We start from the raw sequence: 23,481 nt of genomic DNA, 5'->3' as shown, positions 1-23,481 counted from the left end.
TTACATGTACAGATAAAACAGACTTATCTCTCAAAAGAACTTAGGATAAACTGCACACAAATATCTTTCTCTCTAGATACAATTAAAGTTTCAGAGGCTAAGTAGTTCAAGTGGGAGGAAATAAGCTAATCTCCTCATGATATAACTTTTTAAAAGTATTAAAAGAGCTAAAGAGTAATTCTACCAATCTTTCTCTCTTTCTTAGCTTTTTAATATACAAGTGCCCATTATAAGTATGTATGAGTTAAAAACACTTCCACAGGCTATTCTGACTCCCAAGAGGCCAGGGCCAGAAAGAGGTGCACAGGCAAGCCGAGGTACCTGTCTGGGGTTGGCCCACATTATCTAGCTGGAGATAGACCACTACCCCAGTCTCATTAGGCTCAGAGGCTGACCTGGGCCTTCAGGTCATTTTTACTTCCCTGTGTTATTTCCCTGTGTCTATTTCATTGTTTCAGTTTTACTTGTTCCTCTGTTTGTAAGTAGGGGAAAGTTCAACAAGTCTAAAAGTGCTTACTATGCCATCCCAAACTGAATCAAACATTTTTATTTGTTTTACTATTTATTTGTAAATACAATGAATTTTCACCTTAATATTTAAGATAAGAAACAATAAGAATAGGTGGGGTCTGGGGCTCAGAAATGACATCACACCCCAACACAGGATGACAGAGGCAGAGTTCTGATGGGGAGAAGGTGGGGAATGGTCAACCGCAGGGGTCCTTCTCCAGGAAGGCTCTGCAGCACCTGCCACATCCCTGGTACACCATCTCAAAGTCAGAGTCATTCATGATGGGGATCTTCAATGAGTTGTTTTGTAGATCATAGCTCCCAAGTAGTTCAATTTTTAACTTTGCAGTTTTTAACTTGATTACTTGTTCTATTAAAATCTCAGATTGCCTTCTTCCGTACACAGCCCATAGTCAAATGTGGTGAAGTCTTTGGTAAACCTGTCTTCCCTTATGGCTGTGTTGATGCCATGACTTCTTAGATTGCTCACAGGTCTTGGACCCCAGGCCAGGCCAATGTTCCAATCTAAAGCAGTGGTGCAGTCAATGGCCCAGTTATCTGAAACATGTTGATCAGTGGCAAGATTTCTGGAAACTGCTTCTGCAAGGAGTGATTGGCAAATGTCACTCAGACACACAAACAAACACCCTCTTGGACACTCACTAGGTCATCTTCAAGCACAAACACCCTCACCTAGTGCATCCTGATGTAGCACGTGTGCACTGCCAGCTCCTACATTTAATTGAAAATAAAACATTTTAAGGAGTCTTACAGGAAAGGATCCACACAACCTTGGTAAGGATAGTTAAGAATGCACAGCTATTATTACATGTTACTCAAAAGAAAATTTTAAGTGTTTAAGGAGATGGAAGTGTTTACCACTGATTTGGTCATCATATACTGTTCACATGTATTGAATTATCATACTGTATTGTCAAATTGTACAATTAAAATAATAATTTAGTAGGGCATGATAGTGGATACGTGTAATCCCAGAAACACGGGAGGCTGAGGCAGGAGGATCACAAGTTTGAAGCCAGGCTCAGCAAGTAACTTAGTGAGGTTCTAAGCAACTTAGGGAGACCCTGTTTCAAAATAAAAAATAAAAATGGCTGGGGATGTGGCTGAGTGGTTAAGCACCCCTGGGTTCAATCTCCAGTATTAAAAAAAAATCAATTATTAAAAGGAAAGTTTTGATGTTTTGATGTTCATAAACATTTGAATAATTCTCATAAACATTTGTGGGAATCTTTTAAAGTGTCTCAGTACAAGTGAATCTCGGCAGGACCTAGCATCTAAATCCAAAGGTCTCCAAACAAGAATGGTTAAAATGAGTGAGGATTTTCTATAAAACTTTGGTTGTCATAGAGTGGACTTTTATGCTTCCCTGCCATGTGAAATGCTACAGTACAAATTTGGAACTAGATTAATCCTGTGGAACATTCTAAAAATAGTGTATGTACTTTAATCTAAAATCTACGATGGACCAAATAACACTTACTGCAGTTTGGAACTATGACTATTGTAAAACATTGCAAGTGCTGTGGCTAAAGCAGCAAACAAAAAACAGATGCTAAGAAGTGACTGATGTAGCTGTTTTGTATCTTTCATCCCTCCAGAAAGTAGAAAAAAGAAATTTTAATTTCATCTTTAATTTAAAAGTTGCAGTTTCTTTTCTGTCTCCTTTTTTTCCTGCATCTCCCCCATTTGCTCTCTGCTTCATTCCCTCCACCCCTTAAGTTTTCTTCATTTGCAGAACAGTGGCACAGATTCAGAGAAGAGGTGGAGTCTGATACTTTGGGTGGTCTTAGTAAAGTTTAGTCTCTGGCTAACCTCTCCCTAGATGCGAAAATAGCCAAGAATTTGCAGTATTAGGGAGAGTCTCCTTGAAAAACTGTGTATGTATGTCCGGGTGCATGTCAACGTGTTTGTTCTAGTTTAATTAAAAAAAAAAAAAAACGAGAACAACAGCTTGTTCACCAAAGCAACAACTATTTCTCTCAAACTTAACATACATCCTTATGTGAGTAAGTTATAATTCTAGTTTGGTTTCAGTTTATTATTTGACATCTCCATCTAGCTTAGCCAGGAAACTCATGGCAGTACTCAAAAAATTAATCTACCCCACATTTATTATTGTATTTATTATGATTCCTTACTCTCACAAAGTTCCACTTAACAAGTGCTCAAGAAAAGATAGTAATTGCTTTTTTGTATCTAAATCTAATTTTAGGAAGCATACATAAAATCTCTCGCACAGCTTCTCCTTTATTATAAAATTACAGTAGAAATCAGATTCATTTTGAAAGATCTATTACTTTTTTAATTAAAGAGAGACATAAAACCTTTTTTCTATAAGTAAACTCACGAATAATATAGGAATTATTTTTTGTACATGGCAAAAGCTAGTAAAAATATCCAAAAAAGATGCCAATATCATTTCAGTGAAAATAGCCAAACAGCTGCCAGAAGACAAAGTAGTAAATCTATTGAAGCTCACTGCTGCATGTGTGGAACTTTCCAAATAAAACCCTGCATCAAAGAAAAGTTTGAACATTTCTATGAAATCAATCAAAACTAAACTAAAATTGATGCAAGTTTTAAGAGTTACAAATTTCCACTGTTCCAATCTCTCAAGTTCTGAAGAGCAACCTTACTGTATTCTGTTGCAGTTGGGTTTGAAGTGACAAAAGGAATATTTCAAATGGAGGACTTGCAATACACTATTGGGGTTCCTTTTTTAAGCTGTTTTCCCTCCAAAGAATGCCAAAACTTTGCAAACTTGATCAGACTGGCAATTGAAAAAGTAAGCAACACTACAAAAAATAATGCTGAGAACATTTTACCAGGTTAGCACAAATGGATAAGGCTTGTCTGTAAAATAAAAAAAAATTCTAAGGAAACTGATTTACAAAAGGGGAAAGCATTTCAAGTTTGCTTTAGAAAGGTCATTGGTAGAAATCCACTCTATATAAATTAGTTTATCTCTCCTGGAACAAAACAGGACAAAAGTAATTAAGAATTTGAGCTATCAAAGAAATAAGTCCAGGTATTACAAATTAATGTTTAAATTCAATATTCTCCCTATATTTTGAGTGTTTTAGTAAGTTATAGAACTCTATAAGCCAAATCATCTTCATAGTAATAATGAACAAAAAATTCCCCAAATAATCAATTTTTTTAATGTACTTCTATTGTAACAAAATGTAACTTTTTCTTCAGAAATTCAAAGATGATGTCATTTTTTACTTTGAAATGAGAAAGACACAACGCTAGAATATCCCCACTCTTGCATGGCCTGCAGAGACCCTGGGTCTTTCAGACTCTGACATTGCTATGCACTGTGCCCAAACTCACCAATCACAGACAAAGAAGCTACAGGGAGACCCAACTACATCATCCAGCTGAAAATAAAATTGTCTTTGCAAAAAAAAAACCAATACCCCAGGATATCTTCAGAAGAAAGCCATTTACTAAGAAGGCCATCACATAAAAGTGGTAGAGATGTCTGATCCATCAGATGTGCAAATCTGAATTTAGGAACACAAGAAATATGAACAAGAGGTGGTATGACATTTTCAAGAAATCATAACTCTCTAGTAATAGATTCCAAAGGAATCAAAATTAATGAAATGCTTCACAAAGTATTCATATAGTGATTTTCTAAAATCTTAATAAGATCCAGGAGAACATAGATGAAAAGTTAGATAAAATTATGAATAAAATGCAGGTATGGATGCAAAATTCAACAAATAAAAAGGAATCAAACAGAAATTTTGGAAGTGAAGATAAGTGAAATTTAAAAATTCTGTTGAAAGCTTCAACGGCAGACAAGATTGACTGAAGACTGAATCTGAAGAAAGGTCTTTTGAAATTTCCCATTCAGGCAAGAGAAAACATTTAAAAATGTAATGTAAGTCCTGAAACTCTGAAACTACTAGGAGAAAACATAGGAAACACTTCAGGATATGGGTACAGACAAATGTAGTTTTCTGAATATGATCCCCAAAATACAGGAAACAAAAAGCAAAAATCGAAAGATGTGATTTTATGAAACTAAAAAGTTTCTGGAAAACAAAGGAATCAATTTTGTGAAGAGATACAATGTACATAATTAGAGAAAATGTATACCAGCTATTCATCTGACAGAGGGTTAATATCCAGAATATATAAAGAATTCAAAACACTTAATGAATAAATAAATAATAAAATTTTAAAAGGGACAATTATATGAATAGAAAAAAAGTACAAATGGCCAATAGGTACACGAAAAAAAAAAAAGTTTAACATTACCAATCATCAGATAAATCCAATTCTAAACCACAGTGAGATATTACCTCTCCCCAGTAAGAATGGCTATTACCAAAAAGCAAAATATAACAAGTACTGGTGAGGATTTAGAAAAAAGGGAATAGTTGTACTCTTGTTGGGAATGTAAAATAGTAAAGCCATTATGGGTAAAAGTATGGAGATGGAAATGTCTCAAAAAATTAAAAATAGACCTACTATATGATCCAGCAATCCTACTACTAGGCATATAGCCAAAGAAAATGAAATCAGTATGTCAAAGAAACATCTCCACTCTCATGTTCTTTGCTGCAATATTCACAATAGCCAAGAAATGGGAAAAAAATCTAAGTATCCATCAACTTATAAACAAATGAAGAAAATGTGGTATATTTACACAGTGGAATGCTTTTTAGCCATGAAAAGAAACAAAACTATGTTATTTAAACAACATGAATGAACTAGAAATGATGATGTTGAGTGAAATAAAATGGGCACAAAAAGACAAATACCACATGCTTTCACTCATTTGTGAACCTTTAAAAGTTGATCTTATTGAATTTGGAAGTGGAATGGTAGTTATCACAGGTCAGGAAAGTAGGGTGGGAAAGAGAGGGAGGGAAGGGTTTATCAATGGGTACTAAGTTAGATAGGAACAAGAAATTCTGGTGTGTTATTGCATAATAAAATGAATACAAGTAACAAATATCTAGAAAAAAGAATTTAAATTTTTTCCATAAAAATATGACAAATGGTTGAAGAAATAGATGTTTAACCTGATTCAAACATTACACAATATATACATGTATCAAAACATTACATGTTACTCTTTAATATGCAAATTTTTTTGGTCTACATCTCACATGTATACAAAAATTAAGTCAAATGAATTATAGAGTTAAGTTTAACATCTATAAGTGTAGGTACCTCTAGGATAAAACATAAAAGAAAATGTAGGTGGCTTAGAGTTAAGCAAAATTTTGTGTATATAAAAACAATCCATGAAAGAACATATCTATGCCTTATTTTATCAAAATAAAAACGTTTGCTCTTAACATACTATTAAAAAATGAAAATACACTCTTCATAATGAAAGAAATATGAATGATAGGAGCAAGAATTCCCAGAATACATAAAGAACTCTAAAACTCAATAATAAAAAATTAAATGTTACAGTTTGGATATGAGCTAGCCCCCAAAAGTTCATGTGTGAGACAATGCAAGAAAGTTTAGAGATAAAATGATTGAGTTATGAGAGCCTTAACCTAATCAATGCATTAACCACCTGGTAGGGCAACTATAAGCAGGTAGGGTATATCTGGAGGAGCTGAGTCAATGGGAGCATGACTTGGGGGTATATATTTTGTCTGTGGTGAAAGGAGTGCCCTCTCTCCCCACCACCCCGCATCTCTGCTCCTTGTGCAATGTCCTCAGCCACTTTCCTCCACCACTCTTCCACCATGATGTTGTTTCTCACCTCAGGCCCTGAGAAATGGAGTCAGCCATCTATGGACTTAGACCTCTAAGACCATGATCACCAAAAAATCTTGTCCTCCTCTAAAATTGTTCTTGTTAGATCTTTTGGTCACAGCGATGAAAAAGCTGAGTGAAACATCAAACAATGCAATAAAAGGATAAAGACATATTAAATTGTAAAGCCATGCAGCATTTTATAGGGAACACTTTCTGTGATACAAATGAATAATTATGGCAAGAGTTAAGAGGTTATTTACAAGTTTTGTTCTATCTGGAAAATAACTTAGATGTTGATTTCAAACCATTTCCACAAATAGAGACACATATTCACAAGAGTCAATAAAGGAAGATGGTTTCATCCTATGTTTTCTCAGTTTTTTGTGCTAATGACAAAAGATAAATATAAAATATTCTTCAATTTCTATACATGTTCTAGGAAGAGATTGGTGATGTTTGTCTTCTATTCTTCTTGCTATCTGTGATGGGCAAAATTTGTTCTTCTATTAGAAACAGAAATAAAATAAAAAAATCTGAAATACTGCTGATATTTTTTCAGCTGCTAAGTATTCAGTTTGAACATTTCACCTTTAGCCATTTGATATTATTTTATTTCAATTAGCAAGGGAACTACTGCTTTATATAGCTCCAGGTGTAAAAAGGAGTAAAATTCCTCTAGTGATTGAAGCCTCTGCCAGTATTCTGCTAGGAATTTTGAATACACATCTCTTCCTCTCTCCATCTAACTGTGAAATACCTGGGGAAATTATGTCAATTATAAAATGTTCTGTAATACTTAAAATACATCCTAAGTTCTTTTTTTAATTAAAGCTTTACACTCCTAGCAAGTTGTATTAGTCATTAAGAGGCTGAAACAGAGGTAAAACCACACACACACACACAAAAAAAAAAAAAAAAAAAAAAAACTAAGATCATGTTGTATGTTTCTGAACTGAAAATACTGTGAAAATGCTTAAGGGAATAAGATAGCATTTATTATTTTTATGTATTTTTTTTTAATTTTAATAGGATGCTTTTTTATTTGTTCTAATTAGTTATACATGACAGTAGAATGCACTTGACACATCATACATAAGTGGAATAATGCTTTCTAAAAAGAGAAGAATTTAGATTTCTCTTTACTTTTTTCTGTTTCTACTAGAAATATATTTCTCAGTTACTGCTTCCTATGTTAGTCCTGCAAAGGCAGCTAGAAATGTCCTTCCAACTTAGTCTATGAAAATTACTTATTTATTCAATTGTGTACTACTATATTTCCATCACAATGGTTAATAAAAATTGGGTATATTGAAATCCAGTTTTGACAGTAAGTTAGCATCAGACTCTACAGGTTTGGGGCTTAGTTTGCCACAAGACTGCTCTTACCTCTAAGGCCAGCTACAAGACTTAGGGGTACCCAGTTGCCCATAAGCACCTGGAGTACTAATCTAGGCACTAATCCAGGAGTCCCCATTGCCTCCCTCAAGTTCAACGTGTTGCTAGAACCACCCACAGGACTCAGGAAAATACTATTTTTATACTATTCTTTTTGTTTGTTTGTACTGAGGATTGAACCCAAGGGCACTTTACCAGTGAGCTACATTCCCAGCCCTTTTTACTTACTTACTTACTTACTTACTTACTTATTTTCTTACTTATTTATCTATCTATCTATCTATCTATTTATCTATTTATTTTGAGACAGGGTCTCACTAAGTTGCTAAGGCTGGTCTCAAACTTATAATCTTTCTGTCTCAGCCTCCCAAGTTGCTGGGAAATCCTGCTCTTATAACAGTTTTATTTTATATATATATACATATCACCATAAGACAAATGAAGAGACTCTAAATGGCAAGGTCTGGCAGGGAGGCAGAGCTTTTATGTCATCTCCCATAGTCAGAGGCATCACCTTTCCAGCATATCAATGTGTTCACCAATCAGGAAGCTCCAGTGAGCTTTCAGCATCCTGAGGTTTTATTATGGCTTTATTTACATATGCAAGATTTGTTAAATCACTGGCCACATGAATGAACCCAGTCTCCAAATTCTCATTCACCCTAGAGGTCAGGCTTTTCTGCTGACCTTCATTCTAAAACTGTAAAGGGTCCCATCATTTGTCATCATATTTACACAACAGAGATGCTCCTATTACTCAAGAAATTCTAAGGGTTTTAGGACTCTATTCAAGGAACTCAGGACAAAGGCCAAATTCTTTATGAGTCTATAGTCTAAATTCTTTATGAGTCTACAGTCTAAATTCTGAGCTTGCAAATAGGGTAGACTCTTAAACCCTTCACGGTTTTTGATAACCTGTTATGTTAGAAAATAGAATAAAATCTTTTACATAATATGTGTGTGATAATACTCATAGGTGGCTCCTTTACATGAAAGGGCAAAAGAGAAAATTGACTTAACAAAACTCTTCTAGTGGAATCTAACATTTGATTTTAAGCAGTACACAAAATTTAGAGTTGGTGAATACATATACATTGTTAAATGAATTTAAATATTTGCATGGGAATCTAAAATACAAAAGTAAATGTTAGTAATCTTGTTTTTCTAAAAATTATCTAGCATTATTCAGAATAATATTGTTCATTTTTGTTGTCTTGGTGGAAATTTTCATTTGACATAATTTTATTTTTTTTTTATTTCTAGAAAAGCTGTTTGGGGGTGGGGGGGACTTACTATTCAAGAACATAAGTTGATATGGGCCATAATCCTGTCTTATCAACTTTGTGTGATTTATAAGATACTGTGCCATTTATATGACTCATTTTTAATTAAAAAAAGAAGTAGGAAAATTAATTCAAAACATGAAAAAGGGAAAAAGATAATGAAAAAGATAGAAGCATACAAATAAATTTATGAATAAATAAGAGAGAGAAAGAGAGGTAGTAAAAGGGAAAAAGGCAGAAAGGAGAAGAGAAAGATTATGAACAAAAGGAAAAGAAAGAGACAAAATAGAAGACAATTCTTTCTGTAGCAGACCATGGTAACATGGCAAGAAATTTTTGACATAGCCAAATTTGGGAAGAAACTGTAGAGATTATAGAATTTGTATTTAAAACATGAATAAAGAAAAGTAAAGCAATTCAGATTAAGAGCAAAGGTAGCTTTATTTTATCAGAATTTATAAGATAAGGTAGAACTCTTAAAAATAATGAAAGACAGTGTATGATGTAAATGTGTCTCCAAAATTTATATGATGAAACCCAATAATAAATTTGAGGTGATTAAGTCATGAGAGAAGAGCCCTTGCGAGACTGAATTCTCTCTCTTTCACTTTTCTGCCCTGTGCTAGAACATAGGGTGTAAAGCACCACCTTGGAAGCAGAAACTGGACCCTCACCAGAAAAGTCAGCCCCCCCGATTTTGGACTTCCTAGCCTCCAGAACCACAGGAAATCCATTTCTGTTCTTTATAAATTACTCCGTCTTAAGTATTTTGTTAAAACAGTACAATCAGACTATGACAGACAGGCAATAATTTTGCATCAATATATTTAAGAAAATAAAGAACAATTGGTTTGTTTTTATTATTTACACTTTTTAAAAAGTGTTTAAACATTCTGTCCTATTGAAACACTACTATATATGCAACTCTTTTTATATTGAATTATTTTTCTCTTTTCTGTCTTAAGAATATGATTTCCACCTTGCATGGCCTAGAACTTCAATTTGCAGCAAGGAGTGAGGGAAGTGGTAGCCCACGGGAAGTAGAGCTAAGCCACCAGAACCAAGGTAGTGTTTGCTCAGGGATAGCCTGCAACCAGTGAATGGTGCACAAGAATGAAGACCCAGCTTCTGACTCAAGTTAGAAATGCTCTGAAGAGCATAATTCTAGATCCTGATGTAGCAGCTAAGATCTCTGTTGCAACCTAATGGGTTTACTTTTCTCTCTCCCAAACCTGCTTCCTTCAAGACTTCAACAAAATTGCTTCCAAAAGCACTCCTGTGGACTACCAGTAGTGTTTGAGAAGCTGTACCTTAGCATGTCCATGCCCCTTTTCATTCCTTCCATTCTTCCTTCCTTCCTTTTTTTCTTCTAATTAGACAAATACACAAATGATTTGAGGTAGCTTTTATATAGGAAAATAAATATATGAGTAGTTAGACATAATGTCCTTCCTTCCTTGCAACAAAAACAATATTCATTTTAATTATTTATAGTTTTATTCTGAAAAATATGTAACTTCTATTTATAATTCAAAATATTTTTCTGTAACTGGCTGGGTCTATGGCAGCTGAACTCAAAATTTTAGCTTAAAATTCAGTTAACTCAACAGTCTCAACATAATTCCTAAGCAAAAACTGAATTTTCTATTAACTTGTAACTCTCCTCCATTCTATATTGAAATAAATTGCAGCCTCTTAGGATTTACTGAACTTTCTAAAGTGAATTTTAGAAAGTAGAAATTAGATGATTTAGCCAGGTGCAGTGGAAAACATCTATAAACCTAAATGGGAGGCTGAAGTAGGAGGATCACGTAAGCCCACAAGTTTAAGACCAGTCTGAACACCACAGCAAGATTCTGTCTCAATAAAAGGAGGTGGGGGCTTTTTCCAAATCAGCAATTATTTATGGATAGGAGAATAAATTAGGTTAGATTGTTAAATATAACACATTTATGAGAAAATAATTGTTGATTTAGATTGTAAAAGTAAGCTAAGCCAATTCAGACTTCCAGATGAAAAATGAATCTTTGAAGAATAATATGATTCAGCCATTTGTGTTAATAAAATTTGGAGGCTAATAGCACAATGGAAGGTTTATAAATGAAATAAGCACAGTTAAGTATACAGCTTTGGCCATATAAAAATCAAGATAACTGAGTACAATGCTATATAAAAACAAGATAACTGAGTACAATGTTAAACTAGAAATATCATAGCTTGCCATTCATCTTCCAAAATAAGTTGGATAATGGCTATTTATATAGGGGTATAGCAGAAGAAAGAAATCTCATATCACTGGAATTATACATGCCTATTATAAAGATTGTATAGATAAAACAATGGGTGCTGTTCAGTAATTGTCTAATTCACTATACCAAAGTAGGTAAGGTATTCAAGTTTTTAAAATTTTACTTAAGCTTTATGTAATTTATTTAATAGCAGTTTTTCCTAAATAACCTTAAATAGCAAGTTTTTTCAATTATTAAAGGAGGAAGATATGATCAATCATTTGATTTGGTCACTATTACTGTAAAACCTTTCTGACCCTTTTTGATGAGTCCAAGGTTGTTTTTGTTTGTTTGTTTGTTTGTTTGTTTGTCAATAGTTGACCCAAAAACATTTAGGAGAAGTGATATTTGCTCTGAAGAAAATCAACAAAACATGTAATAAATTATAGAGACAAACTAATTCAATGTAAGTAGTAGCAATATGTCTTGAATATACTAAACAAGGCACATATTGACTTTTTTATAACTTCTTTTAAGGGGAAAAAATTGTATATGGTGTTTACACAACTGAAGAAAAAGATCAGAGTTCTACATTTAAGTACATGGGAGTAATAAGACATCTAGACCTGGGCTAAATCTCTGCTGGTTTTCTTACTTGACATATATCATTCAAGTCTCTGAACTCCATTATCTCCTCTATATGATGGAAAAATTAACATCTTCCTTGAAGAGCTATGAATATTGGGAGAATATGTAGAATGATTAGGACAATATCAGGTACAAAAAAAGTTCTAGATTGATTTCCTTCCCTCCCCTAGTCCCAATTCTGTTATTAGTGCAGATCTTAGCTTTTATTTCCTGTAAATAAAGCAGCTGAACTAGTTCAACAATGCAGAGCCCCAGTATTATGACACATGGTTATGTCATGAGCAACCAGGCAATGTTTTGCAAGTAGTTCTACCTCATAATAATTAAATTACCAAGACATACAAATAATTTGCTTTTAAAAATATATAATTATCCCAAGTTTATCCTTATCAAAATGTGAAAATCAGTCACCAGTACTACCATTTGCTTTTGTGTGGAGTAAATGAAGTCGACAGCAAAAATGGAGTTACTCAAAGCACAGTCTACCTCACGTAATAGCCTTGATGTGCCATCAGTAGGTGGATGATTATGAATTATGTTTCTCAATTATACTTCCAACCGGACATTTCTTAGTAATTGTGTCTTTGTAATTTTGTCTTCGTCTATGTTTCTAAAGGGGAAAAGATAAAGCTTGTTTGGGTTAAAAAAAAAAAAAACAACCTGTTGCTCTATATGTTTTACTTCCCTGAAAAGCTTCTTACATCAAAAGATTCTGAGAGTGTTCTGAAATACAAGCTTGATAGTCTTCAGTGATTATCCCAATAAGGGAAATGTTTGAGCCACAGAATTACATCATCTCCTTGGATCTTTTCAGCTGCAAATCTGCTAAATTGTCTCAAACAAGTTTGCAAGTAAACACCCTTTGACAAGAGAAACCCTTTCAGAAACTCTTGAGAAATGATTACAATCATTACAAAGTATTACAACTTAATATAGGCATAGTATAGGAGACATGAGATATGGCAAAATTGTTGTTTAGTTCAAATGATAAAACACACTTTAAGCAAAAGGACTTTCCAGAAGCATGACATAACTCTGAGACAGAATAAGTGGTTCATAAGCATGACTTAAAATGCCAGGAATTTATTTTCTTATTACTTCTAAGCCAAAAATTCAAATCAAGGTGATGGCAGGGTTGGTACCTCTGAAGATTCTGAAGATAATCTGTGTTTCACTTCCTTCTGAGACCTTAACAGAAATAGTTTTAATATTCATATTTCCACCAACATTGTCTTTGAGACTTTTTCTATCAAATATTTCCAGCCTCTAACCTTTACTACTCTCAAAACCAAAATATGTGTAAGCCAGGATTCTACAGAAGAACAGTCCAGTGTGATTTATAGGTACACATTAAGAGATTTATTTCACTGAATTAGTTTCTGTGATTGTGAATTCTGGGTTGGGCAATTCCAAAATCTGTAAGGGATGTCTATGGACAGGAACTTTTCAAGCTGGAGCTGAGACTACAGTCTACAGATTGAAGTTCCTCTTCCTCGGGGAAACGGGTTTTGCTCTTGAAGTGTTTCAACTGATTAAATGAGGCCCATCCACACTGTCAAGGGTAACTTCCTCTATGTAAAGTCAATTGGTTATAATTAACCATATCTGCAAGGTATACTCACAGTAACACCTAGCTCTGTTTTGACTGAATAACTGGACACTGTGGCCTGGCAAAATTGCCACATTAAGCTAACAATTACATACATTGAAATTATAAAATGTATTAAAGTTGTTTTTTAGGTTATGAGACAGAAGAACATAAATGTATCTCTGGAACAGATTTGTTTTTTACATTAAAAATTTCTCAGGACAGAAAAATGAAAATGGGTTTCCAGGTCATAGTTCTACCAAAGCAAAGAATAGAAAGAATTATTTTAAGGATGAAAGAGGGGAAGGAGGAGGGGGGGAAGGAGGAAAGAGAAGTTATCATAGGATTCATAATTAAGATGATTCAATAACAAAAGGTGCTCTTGGACCTAGTGGCCTAGTTCAGATACAGAGTATAACAAAGATAATAAAATTATTTCTCACATGGAGAAAGAAAATCTTGAGGAAATATCACATATTAAGAACTTGATAGAATCGGAGAGTGAAATGATGATTATGAGGAGCTGGGGTCAGAAGGAAATAACGGGGTGATGTTGGTCAAATTGAAATTTCAGTCAGGAGGAATAAATTCAAAAAGATTTACAGTACAGTCTCTTGCCAATAACAACATGTTATATACTTGGAAATTGCTAAAGTGTCTTCACTGGAAATAAATGACAAGTATTTGAGATAATACATATTAAATTAGCTTATTTTAGCCTACATGTTTACATATTTTGAAACATCATACAGTATGCCATATATTATACACACACACACAATTTGTATTTGTTAAATAAACAATTTATTTTTAGAGCCTCCAAAAAAAATAGAACATTAAAAAATCTTCTAAATAATGCCCTAAATTTCCAAAAAGAAAAAAAAAAGTAGCATAGTGCATGAGATCTGTATAATAAAATGAAAATTAAAATAGTCAAGGTGGGGGAGGCCATCTAATACATAGAAATCATAACAACAGGCACTCTGCCAGACACTTCCTTCATGATAATCTAGAAGGCAAGAATATTTCTATTTTACAGAAGAGGAATCCAAGTCTCAACTGTACTAACTTAATTACTATTAATAAAAGTCAACATTCTAACATGTTCAAACATGTTCATACAAGTCTATGCATTGTCTATTGCTTCCAACAGTCTTTTTTATGCATGCTCACAATATTTATGGCAGTGGACATCCAGTGTATACAGAAGTAAAATTTCTTGACACCCAGCTGAGCACCATCACCAAACTGAGTTTGTCATGGCCTGTTTTCATGTTGTTGCTTTCATTGTTGTCATTGTTGAACACACACACACGCACACACATACACACCAAAAGAAGGATTTATATACTGAAAAATGAGTTTTATTTCCAAGCTGAACACTAGTCTCATTCTTCAGGAATAATAACTGTCAATATTTCTTAACTCTCTTTTTGCAAACTTCCTGTGGAAATTTTTCCTCAGTACCTCTTTAATGAGCAGTTTAGCTAGCAGTTTATATGTATGTATTAATATATTTAACCAGTTCCCTATCAATAGGTTTTAGGATTTCTTTTATTTTTTTTGATAGGTAATTAAAGCAGAATGCAACTTTTCATACATTTGAGTTCTGGTTTTGTTCTGCCTTTTCTCTGGGCCAGCTGCTCATCTCGATACCACATAGACCCTGCCTACTGCTTAATGCAGATTAGTGAAAAAATAATCTCTGGAGAGAGTTTTGCAGGTGTTCTAAACAGAGCATTAAGAACAATATGGGTAAGCAAGTATTTTGTGGTTTAGATGTTGCACTTACAGAATGGACCTTCATAGGTCAACCTCCAACCCCAATCAGGACTTAATGTTGTAACAAGTAACACAGCAAAAATGTGGTTGCCAAAGTTAAAAAACAAAACAAAACAAAAAGCCTTTTTAAAATCCTACTTTCTGAAACTTATTGAGCTCTGTTTGGAAGCCCATACCATCCTGAAGATTCACCTATTATTTTCTTAGTGGTTTCCTTGCCTTTGAGCACATTTTCTCTTGGCAGGCAGAGATCTAATTCATATTTTATTGAATGGATACTCAACAATACTCAGTAATATCTATTTTTTATTTATATTTTTGGAACATCTAATAACCTGTTTTCTAATAGCACTAGAGTACAATTAATCATTATCATAGCACTATTATGCAATCCTTGCAAGTACCTATTATAGTTCAAAAACTACTATTCAATTCAGCTTCTTCAATAAAAAATTAACTCTGTAACAGAATTAACTGATAAAATGTTCAATATGTTTTCTTCCAATAACAGAAGAAAAAGGAAGAATTAAAAATGGGCTATTGTTTGGGCCAATACAACCCAAATGGACCCTCGATGACCATGACTTCTCACTCTTCAATAATTGTTTTGTTGTAGGACAGATCAACAATTTATAATCCACTATTCTGCATAACACTGTTCCACAAATGTTGATAGTTAGAAGGACAAAGAGTGGGGAAAGGATATTTAATATGTAAATGTGAATTATGAAACTCCAAAACAACACACGAATGAATTCCTTCTATTTTTTTCCTGTGGGCCACTAGTTAGTTTTGCCTAGCCTTCCAGAAATCACCAGAACAACCAGTATTCCACTTAATTATGAATAATTATGAAACAATGCTTCTTTTAAAAATCCTTTAAATAATAATATAGAATGAATTATTCCCAGAATTATGAGAACCACTTTTCCAGCTCTTCTAATCTTAACATATGTAACAAGTAAAAATGTTTTTTTAAAAAATCACTGAGTGACCTGTTAATTTTCAAAATCTGTTTTCTGCCTTCATTTTCCAACCTTCTCTTCTCCATACACCAAAGTCATAAATTTATTTTTTGACATTTAAGCAAGACGTTCACTATTCTGTTAGGCACTGAGTCCTCAAGTATCACCACCCCCTGATCTGTATTCTCAGGCCCCCTGGAAACTCACCACTTCCTAATATTTACCCCATAGTACTCTGAGTAGGCATTTATTTTGCCACCTGTTTTTCTAGATCCAGAGAATCTGGAGGTCAGAGACAAATACTTATTATTAGTATTAGTAGTAGTTATGTGATAATTTAGAGGCACAGCGACTACTGGATAACAGGAACTCTGCAGTCAGTATTAAATAAATGTGTTAAATGATAAAGGAACAAAGGTGTCATTAGCACTCCATGTTAGTAATGTTTTTTGTCTGTGATTTAAATCAAGAATCAGAATCAAGCCTGTAGACAATTTTTAAGTTGATTTTTGCCAGAGAAGAGTTTTCATTTTTAAGCTAAATTTTAGTATCTTTTAGATAAGGCAGATACTCCTCTTTCCAAAGTCCTGACATCACCCATTTTTCTCCTATCAGGCAACTTTATGTCCAACTGTTACCTGGCTAACTCTTTCAGCAAGTGAGTATGCTACTCCTGGTCTAGATGTTATGGGAGAAATGATGTTCATTATGTTTACAGGTACACAATGAGCTGCACATACAGGTTGAAACAATATGTATTTTTCTAGAAGTCAAAGAAGATCTGTGTACTTACATGAGGGAATTACTGAGAAAATAAATAAGAAATAATAGAACATTATCAATTTTAAAAATAAGTGATGTGATACAATGCCACATCATTAATGCTCTAGGCAGAGACTGACATGGAAAAGGCAGACAGGAGTCCAGGCATGGTCGCCATGATGGTTAGAGGTTAGAGGAAAGGCCTGATAGTGGAGAGCCTCCCCAAGGAAAGCTGGAGACAGGATAGGACCAACAGAGGCAGAACCACATTCAACCAGAGCTCTAGACACGGAAGGGAAGGGAAAATTTTTAAAAGAAAAAAAAAGTTTAAAAGAAGAATTTTAACTAGATAATTTCCATTAAAGAAAGATCAAAGAGATCCAGTAGAGCACTTGCCTCACATACACAAGGCGCTGGTTTTAACCCCCAGTACTAAACAAAAAAAAAGAAAAAGAAAAGAGAAAAATGCAAGTTTTAAGCAGTATTCTGAAAATGCTCTTCTCCCATTAAATAACCAATTAAGTTTTTCCAACAAGCCTATTCACTGCTGAGAGAACAGTTCCAAAAGTCATCAGGCCAATTTAGAAGTCATGTTCCACTAAGCAAATGGTGACACAATCCCAATTGCAGTTTTGTGAAAAATAGAGCCAAAGGACATTACTTAACAAATATTATTGAATATTTTCTCTATGTTAGGTACCACAGTGGATACTGGGGAAAAAGAATTGCCAGAAACAAGCTAGAATCCCTGCTAAGTCGGTGATACTGTGTCTCAGCCTTTTCTTTCTTTCTTTTTATTTTTTAAAGAATTCAACCTTTATTTTATTTGTTTTCATGGGGTGTTAAAGATCGAACCCAGAGCCTCAACTGTGCTAGGGAAGCATTCTACCACTGAGCTACAACCCCAGCCCAGCCTTTTTTTTTTTTTCCTTACTACATACAATTGTAACCGAAAGCTCTGTCCCTGTCCCCAATGATAATCAATGCCAATTTAATAATAAGGACACGGTTTTGAGAAAAAGGAAAAATAAGGTTTTTTGCTTTGCTAGGAAAGAAGAAACACAGGGGACTCCTGTCCCAAAAGCTGTGACTCTCTCTATCAGAAGAGACAGAGTGGTTTAAAAGGAACTCTTCAAGGATTACATTCCAGATGTGCTCTTGTAAGGGGTCCCAGGGTGGGTGTCCTGACGGAGTGTTAGGATTCACTTGTTCATTTGGGAGATATTCATTCACTTCCCAGATCCTCAGCAGGCATCTCCTTCCTGTAGTGGGTGTGTTCAAGGGCAATTAACTAGAGGAAGAAAAGATAACACTGTCTCCCTAATCTTGTTAGGGAAGGGGGGAGAGGAGAAAAGAGAAAAAAAAAATATATATATATATATATATATATATTTTTTTTTTTTTTTAAATAAGCCTCAGGGCAATGAGGGCTATATGCAGAAAGTGAAGGAACCACTGTTACACAGTGTACATGTAAAATAACCATCCCATCAGTAATACCAGTCTTTACAGAAAGTGACTTCTGTGACTCTTCCCCTACTCTCCAAGAGTACATATCAGAATCTTTGAGAAATCTTTGCATGTGAGGTGTTTTGGTAAGTTCACTTTGAAATTCTGATATGCCGCCCCCTAAGAATATGCTCTCCTCAGTTGAAAACCACAAGTTCAGGAGGGACTAAGCAGTAGAAGCAGCAGCAGAGGGTAACATATCAACTTGTATACTAGATTTAATTCTAAAGTCATAATACCAAAAAAAAATGTAAATTTTCTGCAAAATACAGTATAAATGGCTTTATTCTGTAATATGTGTATATTATTCTGTAATACATGCATAGTAACATGCTATGTATTTGGTACTCTAAGGCATCTATTTTTTTAGATCATATTTAGAAATTATAGAAAACAACTTAAAAACTTTATCAAAATCATAAAAATATCAACCTACTAGATCCCGCTATTTTTTACATGCATTTTCATCTAATAGGGAAATTTTTTTCTATATACTTCCTCTCACCAATGCTTTGCACTATTTTCTGTAAAATGTTTATTCCTAGACTACTTTCAGAAATCCGTCATCTTCCATCTACCTAATAACTTAAACACCACATTATTTTTCCTTGAGAAAGTAGAAAAAAAGACAATCCTCAATTCACAACTCTCTTTTGTTAGGTATCCATAGACTGTTGCAAACAGGAGTGCATCCACAGCTGAACACTTTTGCTCCACCTTTTACATTTTCCTTCTTATTGACAAGCAGATGTATTTGAATTTGTGTAAGCCAAATGCCCATCTCATGCTTTTCCACTGTAATTACAAGACAAATTAATGGTGTCTACAGCAAAAGCTTGTAGAATGTGGTACAGATGCACAGAGGACAAAGCCACTGGCTCTTTGGGGGAGAAACTGGGAAAAGCATAACCAAAGAGATTTTATTTAAACTATGAGAGAAACTACCAGGTAAAGACAGCAGTGAAGGCAGGTGGGGCATTCTAGCAAAACCATAAATGAGTAAAATAGGCATAAAATATACCAGCATGTTTGGGAAATTAAAATAAGTCAATCGTCAAATAAGAAAGTATGTCAGTTAATATGAACACACACACACACACACACACACACACACACACAAATTCACATCCAATGACAAGTTTTCTGGCAGAATGGGGGGATTAATGTAAAATGACCAATCTCCCATACCTCAGTTTGGGACAATTCTGAAAAAACACATAAATTCCTGAACTTCCTTGCTGCAACTAAAAAGTAGTTTCATTTTCTCCCTCTACCTAATTGTTTCTATCAATCCCTTTAAGTCTAATCCCTGCATGTATTCTCCAATAAAATTCCTGCATCTCCATCTCAAAGTCTGTTTCCAAGAATACTATCCTAAAGCAATTGAATTCAGATTCTGAAATGGGATTTTAGAGGTAAGTCATCTGTTCATGGCTAGTGCTCAGTAATGCCTCATGGGTGGTAGGTGGAGCAATGCTAGCCTGCAGCACACCTGGTAACAGTGCAATTGTTAAAACTTTCACCTAAGCTGGATGGAGTGAGAAGGGAAAACACTGTCTGGGGGCAACATCTATCTCAACCATTTGGGAGATTTGAAGGAAATAGTAATTATAGGGACTGTGGAAGAGGCATCTGTTGCTAAGGGCTATGACTTCATTAGAGAAAAACAACAAAAAGTTGGAAATAATTAATCACCAGTTCAAGGTAATTTTGAAAGCCAGAGGGATTCCCTGGCAGTATATAAAGAATCTTTGTTCTACCATAGCTGAAGGGCAAAGAAAGCTAAGACCTTTCCCAGAACTGAATTATAAATGTAGCAGAACTCCAGAGAAGGTTAAATTCTAATGTAGGCAGTTCTACAATGCCAAGACTAGTACCAGGATTAGTAAACTTGAAATGGGAATGTTCAGGTCTTTGCACTCAAAAATCTTAAATACCCAGATGTTCTTGAACATTCCAGACCCTCAAGAAATGGTCCATTTCTCCTTTTTTAGAGACTAGAGCTGCCTGCTTTACTTTTAGATGATACAGAAGCATCTGCCTTTCAAGACAACACTTGGCCCTCTCAAAATGTACTCAGAAATTTCAAGTTAATGTTGATTTTTCAGGAACTCAAAGTCATTTGGGACTTCATATCAGAGTACGGCATAGGGTAATAAGTAAATCCACCATGCAACAGGAGGTGGAACAATCCAGTTATCATTATTTCTATCTTTCATGTTACATTAGAATAGATACACTTGGTAGTTAGCAGATCTCAGGCTGACCCCTGGTGAGTTGCTTGACTTTGGAAGTAATAGCTATTATTGAGATACCCACTGTATGCCTCTGTCAAGATTTTATAGTAAGTAGTTAGGCTGGTGCATGATCTGAGAAGGTCATGGTAACCAGCAGTCATAGCTCCACAGGGTGAAAGTAAGGATCAAAGCCACTGAGACTAAGAAATCAAGGGTGATAAGGATATAGAATGGGTAGAAGCAAGACAGCATCTGTTGTAGCCTCCAGAACAGTGACAGCATTAGGTCTGTTTTCCATTATATATTTAAATGATAGTATTTTGGATATAATCTTTAAAGAAAATATATTATTAAAATAATTTTAACTTTTTCATTGTGTCTAATTGGAATGTTAAAATAACATGTGGCTCATATTTGTGGATTGCATTATATTTCTATTGAACAGGTTTGCTCTCCAATATTTGCATGCAAAAAAAAAAAAAATCACTCCTTATTGGTTAAAACCTCTAACCAATAAAGGGCCTTAGATATCTAAATACATATGATATAGCTCATAGAGTAAAAACTACTCAGATGCTCATGAGCTGCACGGAAATAAAGTATACAATGTAAGCTAATGAGAAACTGAGAAAGGAAAACATCCCTTAAGCTCATTCCTTTCTCCCTCTTCAGAGGATAGTATAAACACCATCCATGAAACGGGACATGGAGGCTGCACAGATTTGCCTATTTCATATTCATAATTTTCATAATTTTATTTCACAATTTTAAAACATCATGGGAATCTTTCCTAAATATATTATCTGAACTCACAACGTATATCCATATCACCCCATCCAAAAAATACCTGTGCAGCAGTTGGACCTTTTCATCTCTACAGGGCTACATGCATGGAGGAAATGCCTCTTAAAAATGAAGCTCTAAGATAAAGCCATTGTATTTTAGAAACTAAGTTTGAGATAATGGCATAACCACAATATTCAGTCATCCACCGTAAAATTATCTGCTGCAATCTCCACTCTGGATGTGGATAGCTAAGTAGCAATATATAAACAAACAACATCAAAGTGCCTTTTTGGCTAACTGCCACTCTGCCACTTCTGAACTGAAGCCAATTATAATGACATCACTCTAGCCTCATGTCCTTTATTGACCTTCCTACTTATGTTGCCAAAATGTATTAAATTTCTTCTCCACAATTTGTCTTTTTCCCTTTGTCTTTCTTTCTTTAAATAATGACTTGACATCACTTGACCTCAACCTACAATTTTGGCTGATAATATCACTGAGCAATTCACTTACATAAATGGCCTTGGATAATCATCTGTGGTGTCATAGAAAACTCTTTGCAAGAAAAGATTGAATTTATATAATAGGGAACTAAAGAGAATTCTTTTAAATATACAAAAACACCACACCTCCATTTGGCAGGTAAGATGGCGTGTTGTGTCAAGCTTCAGAACTCCAATTTCCATGGTACTATAATTATCAAAATTTATATTAGTAAACCCATCTGCACAGACTGTTTATTTTTATTATTCTTGAAGAAAAAGTCACTTTGTCCACTAAATTGAAAATGAAATTGGTGTTCCAGTAGCTCAAATTTTTAAACATGATTAAACTCTTGGATGTGTTTGAATATCCACAAATATAAAGAAAGAAAAATAAAATAATTGTTTACTTGGAAGAAAATTAATCTTTTTGAAACTTTAAAGGACAAAGTTATTTTTCTGAAAAAAAAAATGTAGCCAGGTTAATATTTCCTGATAAAACAAATATGTGATAAAATGTAAACTAGCCTATGTTCTAATATTAAAACATTATCTATGAATTAAGTAAAATATTTCCACAATATCGTTCAAGAAGGAAGATTTTTTTTCTGATTTTAAAAACGAAAAATTAGGGCTGGGGGTGTAATTAAGCAGTTGAGTGTTTGCCTAGCATGCACCAGGCCCTGGGTTCAATTCCTGAAAATAAAAAGAAAAAAAAAGAAATTCTCTACACAGTTATTTAAGAGTCTCTGACTGATCCTTACCTTTCCTTTATTGTGCCATCAATGTTTAGCAGTATGCCTGGCACATATTTTGTATTGATTTATGCACTCTGGATGATCTAAAAATTCCACTTTTACAAAGCATTAACATAGATTAACATAGATACTGTATTACATTATATTATTTTGTATATTGTGTTTGACTATAGAGTCAAATACCCTCAGTTTAAGTCTTGCCTCTGGCATTTCCTGGTACATAATTTCTTCTTCATTTTTTCAGCTGAAAAATGAATATACGAATAGTCCTGTCTCACAGAAATGTGATAAGGAACAATGAATTGATGCACATGAAACTTTTAGAACAGTGTCCATAACAGAACCTAATCAATCACAGCTATTATTAAATAGCAGTCTTTCTTTGTACTGCAAAGTTTACAAGTCCTTTTCACATACAATGTTCAGAATCTCATAAAATCTCCTGACCCAAGGAAGACATGTACATATTATTAGACTAACTGAAGGTTGAAGAAACCAGGGCCCAGGGTCACGCCACCAGAAAGGAGCAGAGACAGAACTTGAATTCAAATTTTTTTTTTCTGAATTCCAAATTCTTTCCTCTACATATAGCTGAAAGGAATTCTTTGGCTACTTCACCTAATAGTTTGTAAAATGTAAACATAGATATTGAATAATTATGGTAGGATTGTCATTCACTCCTTTTAGTGACTAGATTGTGGCAGAGAAAACAGACGTCATGATTAGTTTCTTATTTTTTTCAAGGTCTATTCAATTGAACATGGATGGGTCTTTCAAGCACCTTT

General features: G+C 34.2%; 1 pseudogene; it reads right to left on the bottom strand.

The window, feature by feature from the left end:
* Window positions 1-707: 707 nt before the first annotated feature.
* LOC143407771 (low molecular weight phosphotyrosine protein phosphatase pseudogene) lies at window positions 708-23,416 on the bottom strand (annotated as a pseudogene).
* Window positions 23,417-23,481: the final 65 nt, after the last annotated feature.

The sequence above is a fragment of the Callospermophilus lateralis genome, chromosome 10 (genome assembly GCF_048772815.1).
Source record: "Callospermophilus lateralis isolate mCalLat2 chromosome 10, mCalLat2.hap1, whole genome shotgun sequence".
Classification (NCBI taxonomy): Eukaryota; Metazoa; Chordata; class Mammalia; order Rodentia; family Sciuridae; genus Callospermophilus; species Callospermophilus lateralis.
This window is presented reverse-complemented; position numbering and strand designations above follow the sequence as displayed.